Source organism: Rhinoderma darwinii, assembly GCF_050947455.1.
Source record: "Rhinoderma darwinii isolate aRhiDar2 chromosome 5 unlocalized genomic scaffold, aRhiDar2.hap1 SUPER_5_unloc_32, whole genome shotgun sequence".
In the NCBI taxonomy this organism is placed as follows: domain Eukaryota; kingdom Metazoa; phylum Chordata; class Amphibia; order Anura; family Rhinodermatidae; genus Rhinoderma; species Rhinoderma darwinii.
Genome location: NW_027461790.1, coordinates 44,978 through 57,587, shown reverse-complemented (window position 1 = coordinate 57,587; position 12,610 = coordinate 44,978). Strand labels below are relative to the sequence as shown.

The following is a 12,610-nucleotide window of genomic DNA, read 5'->3' as shown; positions in this document are numbered from 1 at the left end:
CTCAGGCAACACTGAGTGACTGACTGAGCCTCACCGTCTTATATAAAGTTCAGACGGAACTTTGCACGTGTCATAGTGGAGCCCTCAGGATTCCAGAGCCAGCTTTCTGACATCATAATGGGGCCTCAGAGATAAAAGCCTGGGCCCAGGCAGTGTTGGTCAGTGCTGCTCAGCAGGCAGCACTGGACTGGACTGGATTACAGCTGATACAAGGTGTGAAGGAACAAGGGGTGGCTGTGGGCATGCACTTGCTGCCGCTGCCAGTGTTTATCTGCATGGCAGCAGGGCATTTGGGCGTTGCCAGGAAGGCGTTTTTATGTAGATTCCTCCTCTTTCAGCACTGCATTGTGGTGCAAGCAAAAGAAGCAAATCCTGTCTGGCTTCCTCTCCGGCCTTTATTCACCTCCCGTGTAGCTGTGAGTGTGTGAGCCTGCAGGGCCCCATGGAATTGCCTAGAAGTAGGCTGAATCGCTGCAAGGGCTGAACAGCAGTATCGGGCAGGCTCGGGCAACGCGCGGCCCGTTCGGGTTATCGCTTCTCGGCCTTTTGGCTAAGATCAAGTGTAGTATCTGTTCTTATCAGTTTAATATCTGATACGTCCCCTATCTGGGGACCATATATTAAATGGATTTTTAGAACAGGGAGATGGAAATAGAGCTTGCTCTGTCCACTCCACGCATTGACCTGGTATTGCAGTATTTCCAGGACCGGTGCACCCTTTCCTTATGTGTTGACTAAAAGCAGATTCCAAAAGTGTTTTTTGTCTTTGCTATTGTTTCTGTCTTTCTGAAGGGATCTCCCCTTTTAATCCCATTATTTCAACACCTGTTGGACAATGCATGAGTGATAATGAGCTCATTGATTAAATGCAATTAATGAATAGATTGCCACCTCTTGTTGTGTGTCGTCTGTGTTTCTGTGTTTCCGGCATTTCACATTGGAACACCTCATTCACCTTCCTTGTCTTCTCTCCGCCCTCCCTTTTAGGTAAGTTAAAGAGCTGCACCTGAGCCAGCCACTGATTGATTGATTGATTGATTGATTGATTGATTGATTGATTGATTGATTGATGCAGCACAACAGTCAAATAGTGGAGTGGAGTAGGGGAACAGCAAACAGCCAATAAAGCAGCCCGCCCGCTCGCCTGCCCGCCACAATGGACCTACCTGTGTACACTAGATGGATGTGATGGAATGTACTGTCGTCCCTACATTTCAAGAAGAAGTAAGAATTGCAGTTGCAACAAAGCCTTGCTTGCCTACAAAGAGAGCAGCAATTTGGATTTGTTACTATGTTACCTAGAAGAATAACAAACTGTGCAAGGATGGAGGTTGTAGGAGCAAGGAGAAGTTGTCTGTAAAGTTGGTGGATGCCTATTTTCCATTTTGCAGTCCCTTGTCTCCCTCTTGTGGCCTCCTGGAGGCAACTAGCTGTGCAAAAAAAAGACAGCCTGGCGGCCGGCTGTTGCAGTGTTGCCCTCTCAGGCAACACTGAGTGACTGACTGAGCCTCACCGTCTTATATAAAGTTCAGACGGAACTTTGCACGTGTCATAGTGGAGCCCTCAGGATTCCAGAGCCAGCTTTCTGACATCATAATGGGGCCTCAGAGATAAAAGCCTGGGCCCAGGCAGTGTTGGTCAGTGCTGCTCAGCAGGCAGCACTGGACTGGACTGGATTACAGCTGATACAAGGTGTGAAGGAACAAGGGGTGGCTGTGGGCATGCACTTGCTGCCGCTGCCAGTGTTTATCTGCATGGCAGCAGGGCATTTGGGCGTTGCCAGGAAGGCGTTTTTATGTAGATTCCTCCTCTTTCAGCACTGCATTGTGGTGCAAGCAAAAGAAGCAAATCCTGTCTGGCTTCCTCTCCGGCCTTTATTCACCTCCCGTGTAGCTGTGAGTGTGTGAGCCTGCAGGGCCCCATGGAATTGCCTAGAAGTAGGCTGAATCGCTGCAAGGGCTGAACAGCAGTATCGGGCAGGCTCGGGCAACGCGCGGCCCGTTCGGGTTATCGCTTCTCGGCCTTTTGGCTAAGATCAAGTGTAGTATCTGTTCTTATCAGTTTAATATCTGATACGTCCCCTATCTGGGGACCATATATTAAATGGATTTTTAGAACAGGGAGATGGAAATAGAGCTTGCTCTGTCCACTCCACGCATTGACCTGGTATTGCAGTATTTCCAGGACCGGTGCACCCTTTCCTTATGTGTTGACTAAAAGCAGATTCCAAAAGTGTTTTTTGTCTTTGCTATTGTTTCTGTCTTTCTGAAGGGATCTCCCCTTTTAATCCCATTATTTCAACACCTGTTGGACAATGCATGAGTGATAATGAGCTCATTGATTAAATGCAATTAATGAATAGATTGCCACCTCTTGTTGTGTGTCGTCTGTGTTTCTGTGTTTCCGGCATTTCACATTGGAACACCTCATTCACCTTCCTTGTCTTCTCTCTGCCCTCCCTTTTAGGTAAGTTAAAGAGCTGCACCTGAGCCAGCCACTGATTGATTGATTGATTGATTGATTGATTGATTGCAGCACAACAGTCAAATAGTGGAGTGGAGTAGGGGAACAGCAAACAGCCAATAAAGCAGCCCGCCCGCTCGCCTGCCCGCCACAATGGACCTACCTGTGTACACTAGATGGATGTGATGGAATGTACTGTCGTCCCTACATTTCAAGAAGAAGTAAGAATTGCAGTTGCAACAAAGCCTTGCTTGCCTACAAAGAGAGCAGCAATTTGGATTTGTTACTATGTTACCTAGAAGAATAACAAACTGTGCAAGGATGGAGGTTGTAGGAGCAAGGAGAAGTTGTCTGTAAAGTTGGTGGATGCCTATTTTCCATTTTGCAGTCCCTTGTCTCCCTCTTGTGGCCTCCTGGAGGCAACTAGCTGTGCAAAAAAAAGACAGCCTGGCGGCCGGCTGTTGCAGTGTTGCCCTCTCAGGCAACACTGAGTGACTGACTGAGCCTCACCGTCTTATATAAAGTTCAGACGGAACTTTGCACGTGTCATAGTGGAGCCCTCAGGATTCCAGAGCCAGCTTTCTGACATCATAATGGGGCCTCAGAGATAAAAGCCTGGGCCCAGGCAGTGTTGGTCAGTGCTGCTCAGCAGGCAGCACTGGACTGGACTGGATTACAGCTGATACAAGGTGTGAAGGAACAAGGGGTGGCTGTGGGCATGCACTTGCTGCCGCTGCCAGTGTTTATCTGCATGGCAGCAGGGCATTTGGGCGTTGCCAGGAAGGCGTTTTTATGTAGATTCCTCCTCTTTCAGCACTGCATTGTGGTGCAAGCAAAAGAAGCAAATCCTGTCTGGCTTCCTCTCCGGCCTTTATTCACCTCCCGTGTAGCTGTGAGTGTGTGAGCCTGCAGGGCCCCATGGAATTGCCTAGAAGTAGGCTGAATCGCTGCAAGGGCTGAACAGCAGTATCGGGCAGGCTCGGGCAACGCGCGGCCCGTTCGGGTTATCGCTTCTCGGCCTTTTGGCTAAGATCAAGTGTAGTATCTGTTCTTATCAGTTTAATATCTGATACGTCCCCTATCTGGGGACCATATATTAAATGGATTTTTAGAACAGGGAGATGGAAATAGAGCTTGCTCTGTCCACTCCACGCATTGACCTGGTATTGCAGTATTTCCAGGACCGGTGCACCCTTTCCTTATGTGTTGACTAAAAGCAGATTCCAAAAGTGTTTTTTGTCTTTGCTATTGTTTCTGTCTTTCTGAAGGGATCTCCCCTTTTAATCCCATTATTTCAACACCTGTTGGACAATGCATGAGTGATAATGAGCTCATTGATTAAATGCAATTAATGAATAGATTGCCACCTCTTGTTGTGTGTCGTCTGTGTTTCTGTGTTTCCGGCATTTCACATTGGAACACCTCATTCACCTTCCTTGTCTTCTCTCCGCCCTCCCTTTTAGGTAAGTTAAAGAGCTGCACCTGAGCCAGCCACTGATTGATTGATTGATTGATTGATTGATTGATTGATTGATTGATTGATTGATTGATTGATTGATGCAGCACAACAGTCAAATAGTGGAGTGGAGTAGGGGAACAGCAAACAGCCAATAAAGCAGCCCGCCCGCTCGCCTGCCCGCCACAATGGACCTACCTGTGTACACTAGATGGATGTGATGGAATGTACTGTCGTCCCTACATTTCAAGAAGAAGTAAGAATTGCAGTTGCAACAAAGCCTTGCTTGCCTACAAAGAGAGCAGCAATTTGGATTTGTTACTATGTTACCTAGAAGAATAACAAACTGTGCAAGGATGGAGGTTGTAGGAGCAAGGAGAAGTTGTCTGTAAAGTTGGTGGATGCCTATTTTCCATTTTGCAGTCCCTTGTCTCCCTCTTGTGGCCTCCTGGAGGCAACTAGCTGTGCAAAAAAAAGACAGCCTGGCGGCCGGCTGTTGCAGTGTTGCCCTCTCAGGCAACACTGAGTGACTGACTGAGCCTCACCGTCTTATATAAAGTTCAGACGGAACTTTGCACGTGTCATAGTGGAGCCCTCAGGATTCCAGAGCCAGCTTTCTGACATCATAATGGGGCCTCAGAGATAAAAGCCTGGGCCCAGGCAGTGTTGGTCAGTGCTGCTCAGCAGGCAGCACTGGACTGGACTGGATTACAGCTGATACAAGGTGTGAAGGAACAAGGGGTGGCTGTGGGCATGCACTTGCTGCCGCTGCCAGTGTTTATCTGCATGGCAGCAGGGCATTTGGGCGTTGCCAGGAAGGCGTTTTTATGTAGATTCCTCCTCTTTCAGCACTGCATTGTGGTGCAAGCAAAAGAAGCAAATCCTGTCTGGCTTCCTCTCCGGCCTTTATTCACCTCCCGTGTAGCTGTGAGTGTGTGAGCCTGCAGGGCCCCATGGAATTGCCTAGAAGTAGGCTGAATCGCTGCAAGGGCTGAACAGCAGTATCGGGCAGGCTCGGGCAACGCGCGGCCCGTTCGGGTTATCGCTTCTCGGCCTTTTGGCTAAGATCAAGTGTAGTATCTGTTCTTATCAGTTTAATATCTGATACGTCCCCTATCTGGGGACCATATATTAAATGGATTTTTAGAACAGGGAGATGGAAATAGAGCTTGCTCTGTCCACTCCACGCATTGACCTGGTATTGCAGTATTTCCAGGACCGGTGCACCCTTTCCTTATGTGTTGACTAAAAGCAGATTCCAAAAGTGTTTTTTGTCTTTGCTATTGTTTCTGTCTTTCTGAAGGGATCTCCCCTTTTAATCCCATTATTTCAACACCTGTTGGACAATGCATGAGTGATAATGAGCTCATTGATTAAATGCAATTAATGAATAGATTGCCACCTCTTGTTGTGTGTCGTCTGTGTTTCTGTGTTTCCGGCATTTCACATTGGAACACCTCATTCACCTTCCTTGTCTTCTCTCCGCCCTCCCTTTTAGTTAAGTTAAAGAGCTGCACCTGAGCCAGCCACTGATTGATTGATTGATTGATTGATTGATTGATTGATTGATTGATTGATGCAGCACAACAGTCAAATAGTGGAGTGGAGTAGGGGAACAGCAAACAGCCAATAAAGCAGCCCGCCCGCTCGCCTGCCCGCCACAATGGACCTACCTGTGTACACTAGATGGATGTGATGGAATGTACTGTCGTCCCTACATTTCAAGAAGAAGTAAGAATTGCAGTTGCAACAAAGCCTTGCTTGCCTACAAAGAGAGCAGCAATTTGGATTTGTTACTATGTTACCTAGAAGAATAACAAACTGTGCAAGGATGGAGGTTGTAGGAGCAAGGAGAAGTTGTCTGTAAAGTTGGTGGATGCCTATTTTCCATTTTGCAGTCCCTTGTCTCCCTCTTGTGGCCTCCTGGAGGCAACTAGCTGTGCAAAAAAAAGACAGCCTGGCGGCCGGCTGTTGCAGTGTTGCCCTCTCAGGCAACACTGAGTGACTGACTGAGCCTCACCGTCTTATATAAAGTTCAGACGGAACTTTGCACGTGTCATAGTGGAGCCCTCAGGATTCCAGAGCCAGCTTTCTGACATCATAATGGGGCCTCAGAGATAAAAGCCTGGGCCCAGGCAGTGTTGGTCAGTGCTGCTCAGCAGGCAGCACTGGACTGGACTGGATTACAGCTGATACAAGGTGTGAAGGAACAAGGGGTGGCTGTGGGCATGCACTTGCTGCCGCTGCCAGTGTTTATCTGCATGGCAGCAGGGCATTTGGGCGTTGCCAGGAAGGCGTTTTTATGTAGATTCCTCCTCTTTCAGCACTGCATTGTGGTGCAAGCAAAAGAAGCAAATCCTGTCTGGCTTCCTCTCCGGCCTTTATTCACCTCCCGTGTAGCTGTGAGTGTGTGAGCCTGCAGGGCCCCATGGAATTGCCTAGAAGTAGGCTGAATCGCTGCAAGGGCTGAACAGCAGTATCGGGCAGGCTCGGGCAACGCGCGGCCCGTTCGGGTTATCGCTTCTCGGCCTTTTGGCTAAGATCAAGTGTAGTATCTGTTCTTATCAGTTTAATATCTGATACGTCCCCTATCTGGGGACCATATATTAAATGGATTTTTAGAACAGGGAGATGGAAATAGAGCTTGCTCTGTCCACTCCACGCATTGACCTGGTATTGCAGTATTTCCAGGACCGGTGCACCCTTTCCTTATGTGTTGACTAAAAGCAGATTCCAAAAGTGTTTTTTGTCTTTGCTATTGTTTCTGTCTTCATGAAGGGATCTCCCCTTTTAATCCCATTATTTCAACACCTGTTGGACAATGCATGAGTGATAATGAGCTCATTGATTAAATGCAATTAATGAATAGATTGCCACCTCTTGTTGTGTGTCGTCTGTGTTTCTGTGTTTCCGGCATTTCACATTGGAACACCTCATTCACCTTCCTTGTCTTCTCTCCGCCCTCCCTTTTAGGTAAGTTAAAGAGCTGCACCTGAGCCAGCCACTGATTGATTGATTGATTGATTGATTGATTGATTGATTGATTGATTGATTGATTGATTGATTGATTGATGCAGCACAACAGTCAAATAGTGGAGTGGAGTAGGGGAACAGCAAACAGCCAATAAAGCAGCCCGCCCGCTCGCCTGCCCGCCACAATGGACCTACCTGTGTACACTAGATGGATGTGATGGAATGTACTGTCGTCCCTACATTTCAAGAAGAAGTAAGAATTGCAGTTGCAACAAAGCCTTGCTTGCCTACAAAGAGAGCAGCAATTTGGATTTGTTACTATGTTACCTAGAAGAATAACAAACTGTGCAAGGATGGAGGTTGTAGGAGCAAGGAGAAGTTGTCTGTAAAGTTGGTGGATGCCTATTTTCCATTTTGCAGTCCCTTGTCTCCCTCTTGTGGCCTCCTGGAGGCAACTAGCTGTGCAAAAAAAAGACAGCCTGGCGGCCGGCTGTTGCAGTGTTGCCCTCTCAGGCAACACTGAGTGACTGACTGAGCCTCACCGTCTTATATAAAGTTCAGACGGAACTTTGCACGTGTCATAGTGGAGCCCTCAGGATTCCAGAGCCAGCTTTCTGACATCATAATGGGGCCTCAGAGATAAAAGCCTGGGCCCAGGCAGTGTTGGTCAGTGCTGCTCAGCAGGCAGCACTGGACTGGACTGGATTACAGCTGATACAAGGTGTGAAGGAACAAGGGGTGGCTGTGGGCATGCACTTGCTGCCGCTGCCAGTGTTTATCTGCATGGCAGCAGGGCATTTGGGCGTTGCCAGGAAGGCGTTTTTATGTAGATTCCTCCTCTTTCAGCACTGCATTGTGGTGCAAGCAAAAGAAGCAAATCCTGTCTGGCTTCCTCTCCGGCCTTTATTCACCTCCCGTGTAGCTGTGAGTGTGTGAGCCTGCAGGGCCCCATGGAATTGCCTAGAAGTAGGCTGAATCGCTGCAAGGGCTGAACAGCAGTATCGGGCAGGCTCGGGCAACGCGCAGCCCGTTCGGGTTATCGCTTCTCGGCCTTTTGGCTAAGATCAAGTGTAGTATCTGTTCTTATCAGTTTAATATCTGATACGTCCCCTATCTGGGGACCATATATTAAATGGATTTTTAGAACAGGGAGATGGAAATAGAGCTTGCTCTGTCCACTCCACGCATTGACCTGGTATTGCAGTATTTCCAGGACCGGTGCACCCTTTCCTTATGTGTTGACTAAAAGCAGATTCCAAAAGTGTTTTTTGTCTTTGCTATTGTTTCTGTCTTTCTGAAGGGATCTCCCCTTTTAATCCCATTATTTCAACACCTGTTGGACAATGCATGAGTGATAATGAGCTCATTGATTAAATGCAATTAATGAATAGATTGCCACCTCTTGTTGTGTGTCGTCTGTGTTTCTGTGTTTCCGGCATTTCACATTGGAACACCTCATTCACCTTCCTTGTCTTCTCTCCGCCCTCCCTTTTAGGTAAGTTAAAGAGCTGCACCTGAGCCAGCCACTGATTGATTGATTGATTGATTGATTGATTGATTGATTGATTGATTGATTGATGCAGCACAACAGTCAAATAGTGGAGTGGAGTAGGGGAACAGCAAACAGCCAATAAAGCAGCCCGCCCGCTCGCCTGCCCGCCACAATGGACCTACCTGTGTACACTAGATGGATGTGATGGAATGTACTGTCGTCCCTACATTTCAAGAAGAAGTAAGAATTGCAGTTGCAACAAAGCCTTGCTTGCCTACAAAGAGAGCAGCAATTTGGATTTGTTACTATGTTACCTAGAAGAATAACAAACTGTGCAAGGATGGAGGTTGTAGGAGCAAGGAGAAGTTGTCTGTAAAGTTGGTGGATGCCTATTTTCCATTTTGCAGTCCCTTGTCTCCCTCTTGTGGCCTCCTGGAGGCAACTAGCTGTGCAAAAAAAAGACAGCCTGGCGGCCGGCTGTTGCAGTGTTGCCCTCTCAGGCAACACTGAGTGACTGACTGAGCCTCACCGTCTCATATAAAGTTCAGACGGAACTTTGCACGTGTCATAGTGGAGCCCTCAGGATTCCAGAGCCAGCTTTCTGACATCATAATGGGGCCTCAGAGATAAAAGCCTGGGCCCAGGCAGTGTTGGTCAGTGCTGCTCAGCAGGCAGCACTGGACTGGACTGGATTACAGCTGATACAAGGTGTGAAGGAACAAGGGGTGGCTGTGGGCATGCACTTGCTGCCGCTGCCAGTGTTTATCTGCATGGCAGCAGGGCATTTGGGCGTTGCCAGGAAGGCGTTTTTATGTAGATTCCTCCTCTTTCAGCACTGCATTGTGGTGCAAGCAAAAGAAGCAAATCCTGTCTGGCTTCCTCTCCGGCCTTTATTCACCTCCCGTGTAGCTGTGAGTGTGTGAGCCTGCAGGGCCCCATGGAATTGCCTAGAAGTAGGCTGAATCGCTGCAAGGGCTGAACAGCAGTATCGGGCAGGCTCGGGCAACGCGCGGCCCGTTCGGGTTATCGCTTCTCGGCCTTTTGGCTAAGATCAAGTGTAGTATCTGTTCTTATCAGTTTAATATCTGATACGTCCCCTATCTGGGGACCATATATTAAATGGATTTTTAGAACAGGGAGATGGAAATAGAGCTTGCTCTGTCCACTCCACGCATTGACCTGGTATTGCAGTATTTCCAGGACCGGTGCACCCTTTCCTTATGTGTTGACTAAAAGCAGATTCCAAAAGTGTTTTTTGTCTTTGCTATTGTTTCTGTCTTTCTGAAGGGATCTCCCCTTTTAATCCCATTATTTCAACACCTGTTGGACAATGCATGAGTGATAATGAGCTCATTGATTAAATGCAATTAATGAATAGATTGCCACCTCTTGTTGTGTGTCGTCTGTGTTTCTGTGTTTCCGGCATTTCACATTGGAACACCTCATTCACCTTCCTTGTCTTCTCTCCGCCCTCCCTTTTAGGTAAGTTAAAGAGCTGCACCTGAGCCAGCCACTGATTGATTGATTGATTGATTGATTGATTGATTGATTGATTGATTGATTGATTGATGCAGCACAACAGTCAAATAGTGGAGTGGAGTAGGGGAACAGCAAACAGCCAATAAAGCAGCCCGCCCGCTCGCCTGCCCGCCACAATGGACCTACCTGTGTACACTAGATGGATGTGATGGAATGTACTGTCGTCCCTACATTTCAAGAAGAAGTAAGAATTGCAGTTGCAACAAAGCCTTGCTTGCCTACAAAGAGAGCAGCAATTTGGATTTGTTACTATGTTACCTAGAAGAATAACAAACTGTGCAAGGATGGAGGTTGTAGGAGCAAGGAGAAGTTGTCTGTAAAGTTGGTGGATGCCTATTTTCCATTTTGCAGTCCCTTGTCTCCCTCTTGTGGCCTCCTGGAGGCAACTAGCTGTGCAAAAAAAAGACAGCCTGGCGGCCGGCTGTTGCAGTGTTGCCCTCTCAGGCAACACTGAGTGACTGACTGAGCCTCACCGCCTTATATAAAGTTCAGACGGAACTTTGCACGTGTCATAGTGGAGCCCTCAGGATTCCAGAGCCAGCTTTCTGACATCATAATGGGGCCTCAGAGATAAAAGCCTGGGCCCAGGCAGTGTTGGTCAGTGCTGCTCAGCAGGCAGCACTGGACTGGACTGGATTACAGCTGATACAAGGTGTGAAGGAACAAGGGGTGGCTGTGGGCATGCACTTGCTGCCGCTGCCAGTGTTTATCTGCATGGCAGCAGGGCATTTGGGCGTTGCCAGGAAGGCGTTTTTATGTAGATTCCTCCTCTTTCAGCACTGCATTGTGGTGCAAGCAAAAGAAGCAAATCCTGTCTGGCTTCCTCTCCGGCCTTTATTCACCTCCCGTGTAGCTGTGAGTGTGTGAGCCTGCAGGGCCCCATGGAATTGCCTAGAAGTAGGCTGAATCGCTGCAAGGGCTGAACAGCAGTATCGGGCAGGCTCGGGCAACGTGCGGCCCGTTCGGGTTATCGCTTCTCGGCCTTTTGGCTAAGATCAAGTGTAGTATCTGTTCTTATCAGTTTAATATCTGATACGTCCCCTATCTGGGGACCATATATTAAATGGATTTTTAGAACAGGGAGATGGAAATAGAGCTTGCTCTGTCCACTCCACGCATTGACCTGGTATTGCAGTATTTCCAGGACCGGTGCACCCTTTCCTTATGTGTTGACTAAAAGCAGATTCCAAAAGTGTTTTTTGTCTTTGCTATTGTTTCTGTCTTTCTGAAGGGATCTCCCCTTTTAATCCCATTATTTCAACACCTGTTGGACAATGCATGAGTGATAATGAGCTCATTGATTAAATGCAATTAATGAATAGATTGCCACCTCTTGTTGTGTGTCGTCTGTGTTTCTGTGTTTCCGGCATTTCACATTGGAACACCTCATTCACCTTCCTTGTCTTCTCTCCGCCCTCCCTTTTAGGTAAGTTAAAGAGCTGCACCTGAGCCAGCCACTGATTGATTGATTGATTGATTGATTGATTGATTGATTGATGCAGCACAACAGTCAAATAGTGGAGTGGAGTAGGGGAACAGCAAACAGCCAATAAAGCAGCCCGCCCGCTCGCCTGCCCGCCACAATGGACCTACCTGTGTACACTAGATGGATGTGATGGAATGTACTGTCGTCCCTACATTTCAAGAAGAAGTAAGAATTGCAGTTGCAACAAAGCCTTGCTTGCCTACAAAGAGAGCAGCAATTTGGATTTGTTACTATGTTACCTAGAAGAATAACAAACTGTGCAAGGATGGAGGTTGTAGGAGCAAGGAGAAGTTGTCTGTAAAGTTGGTGGATGCCTATTTTCCATTTTGCAGTCCCTTGTCTCCCTCTTGTGGCCTCCTGGAGGCAACTAGCTGTGCAAAAAAAAGACAGCCTGGCGGCCGGCTGTTGCAGTGTTGCCCTCTCAGGCAACACTGAGTGACTGACTGAGCCTCACCGTCTTATATAAAGTTCAGACGGAACTTTGCACGTGTCATAGTGGAGCCCTCAGGATTCCAGAGCCAGCTTTCTGACATCATAATGGGGCCTCAGAGATAAAAGCCTGGGCCCAGGCAGTGTTGGTCAGTGCTGCTCAGCAGGCAGCACTGGACTGGACTGGATTACAGCTGATACAAGGTGTGAAGGAACAAGGGGTGGCTGTGGGCATGCACTTGCTGCCGCTGCCAGTGTTTATCTGCATGGCAGCAGGGCATTTGGGCGTTGCCAGGAAGGCGTTTTTATGTAGATTCCTCCTCTTTCAGCACTGCATTGTGGTGCAAGCAAAAGAAGCAAATCCTGTCTGGCTTCCTCTCCGGCCTTTATTCACCTCCCGTGTAGCTGTGAGTGTGTGAGCCTGCAGGGCCCCATGGAATTGCCTAGAAGTAGGCTGAATCGCTGCAAGGGCTGAACAGCAGTATCGGGCAGGCTCGGGCAACGCGCGGCCCGTTCGGGTTATCGCTTCTCGGCCTTTTGGCTAAGATCAAGTGTAGTATCTGTTCTTATCAGTTTAATATCTGATACGTCCCCTATCTGGGGACCATATATTAAATGGATTTTTAGAACAGGGAGATGGAAATAGAGCTTGCTCTGTCCACTCCACGCATTGACCTGGTATTGCAGTATTTCCAGGACCGGTGCACCCTTTCCTTATGTGTTGACTAAAAGCAGATTCCAAAAGTGTTTTTTGTCTTTGCTATTGTTTCTG

The 12,610-nt window shown here is 47.9% G+C and overlaps 9 non-coding genes across 9 annotated transcripts; all 9 read left to right on the top strand.

Moving 5' to 3' along the window:
• Positions 1-530: 530 nt before the first annotated feature.
• LOC142690028 (U2 spliceosomal RNA) lies at positions 531-721 on the top strand. The gene has a single exon (XR_012858844.1). It is a non-coding gene; the product is annotated as a U2 spliceosomal RNA (small nuclear RNA).
• Positions 722-2,009: 1,288 nt separating this feature from the next.
• LOC142690027 (U2 spliceosomal RNA) lies at positions 2,010-2,200 on the top strand. Its single transcript, XR_012858843.1, has one exon. It is a non-coding gene; the product is annotated as a U2 spliceosomal RNA (small nuclear RNA).
• A 1,269-nt stretch (positions 2,201-3,469) lies between these two features.
• Positions 3,470-3,660, top strand: LOC142690026 (U2 spliceosomal RNA). The gene has a single exon (XR_012858842.1). It is a non-coding gene; the product is annotated as a U2 spliceosomal RNA (small nuclear RNA).
• A 1,300-nt stretch (positions 3,661-4,960) lies between these two features.
• On the top strand, positions 4,961-5,151 carry LOC142690025 (U2 spliceosomal RNA). Its single transcript, XR_012858841.1, has one exon. It is a non-coding gene; the product is annotated as a U2 spliceosomal RNA (small nuclear RNA).
• Positions 5,152-6,435: 1,284 nt separating this feature from the next.
• Positions 6,436-6,626, top strand: LOC142690024 (U2 spliceosomal RNA). Its single transcript, XR_012858840.1, has one exon. It is a non-coding gene; the product is annotated as a U2 spliceosomal RNA (small nuclear RNA).
• A 1,304-nt stretch (positions 6,627-7,930) lies between these two features.
• Positions 7,931-8,121, top strand: LOC142690023 (U2 spliceosomal RNA). The gene has a single exon (XR_012858839.1). It is a non-coding gene; the product is annotated as a U2 spliceosomal RNA (small nuclear RNA).
• Positions 8,122-9,409: 1,288 nt separating this feature from the next.
• On the top strand, positions 9,410-9,600 carry LOC142690021 (U2 spliceosomal RNA). The gene has a single exon (XR_012858837.1). It is a non-coding gene; the product is annotated as a U2 spliceosomal RNA (small nuclear RNA).
• A 1,292-nt stretch (positions 9,601-10,892) lies between these two features.
• On the top strand, positions 10,893-11,083 carry LOC142690020 (U2 spliceosomal RNA). Its single transcript, XR_012858836.1, has one exon. It is a non-coding gene; the product is annotated as a U2 spliceosomal RNA (small nuclear RNA).
• A 1,276-nt stretch (positions 11,084-12,359) lies between these two features.
• Positions 12,360-12,550, top strand: LOC142690018 (U2 spliceosomal RNA). Its single transcript, XR_012858835.1, has one exon. It is a non-coding gene; the product is annotated as a U2 spliceosomal RNA (small nuclear RNA).
• Positions 12,551-12,610: the final 60 nt, after the last annotated feature.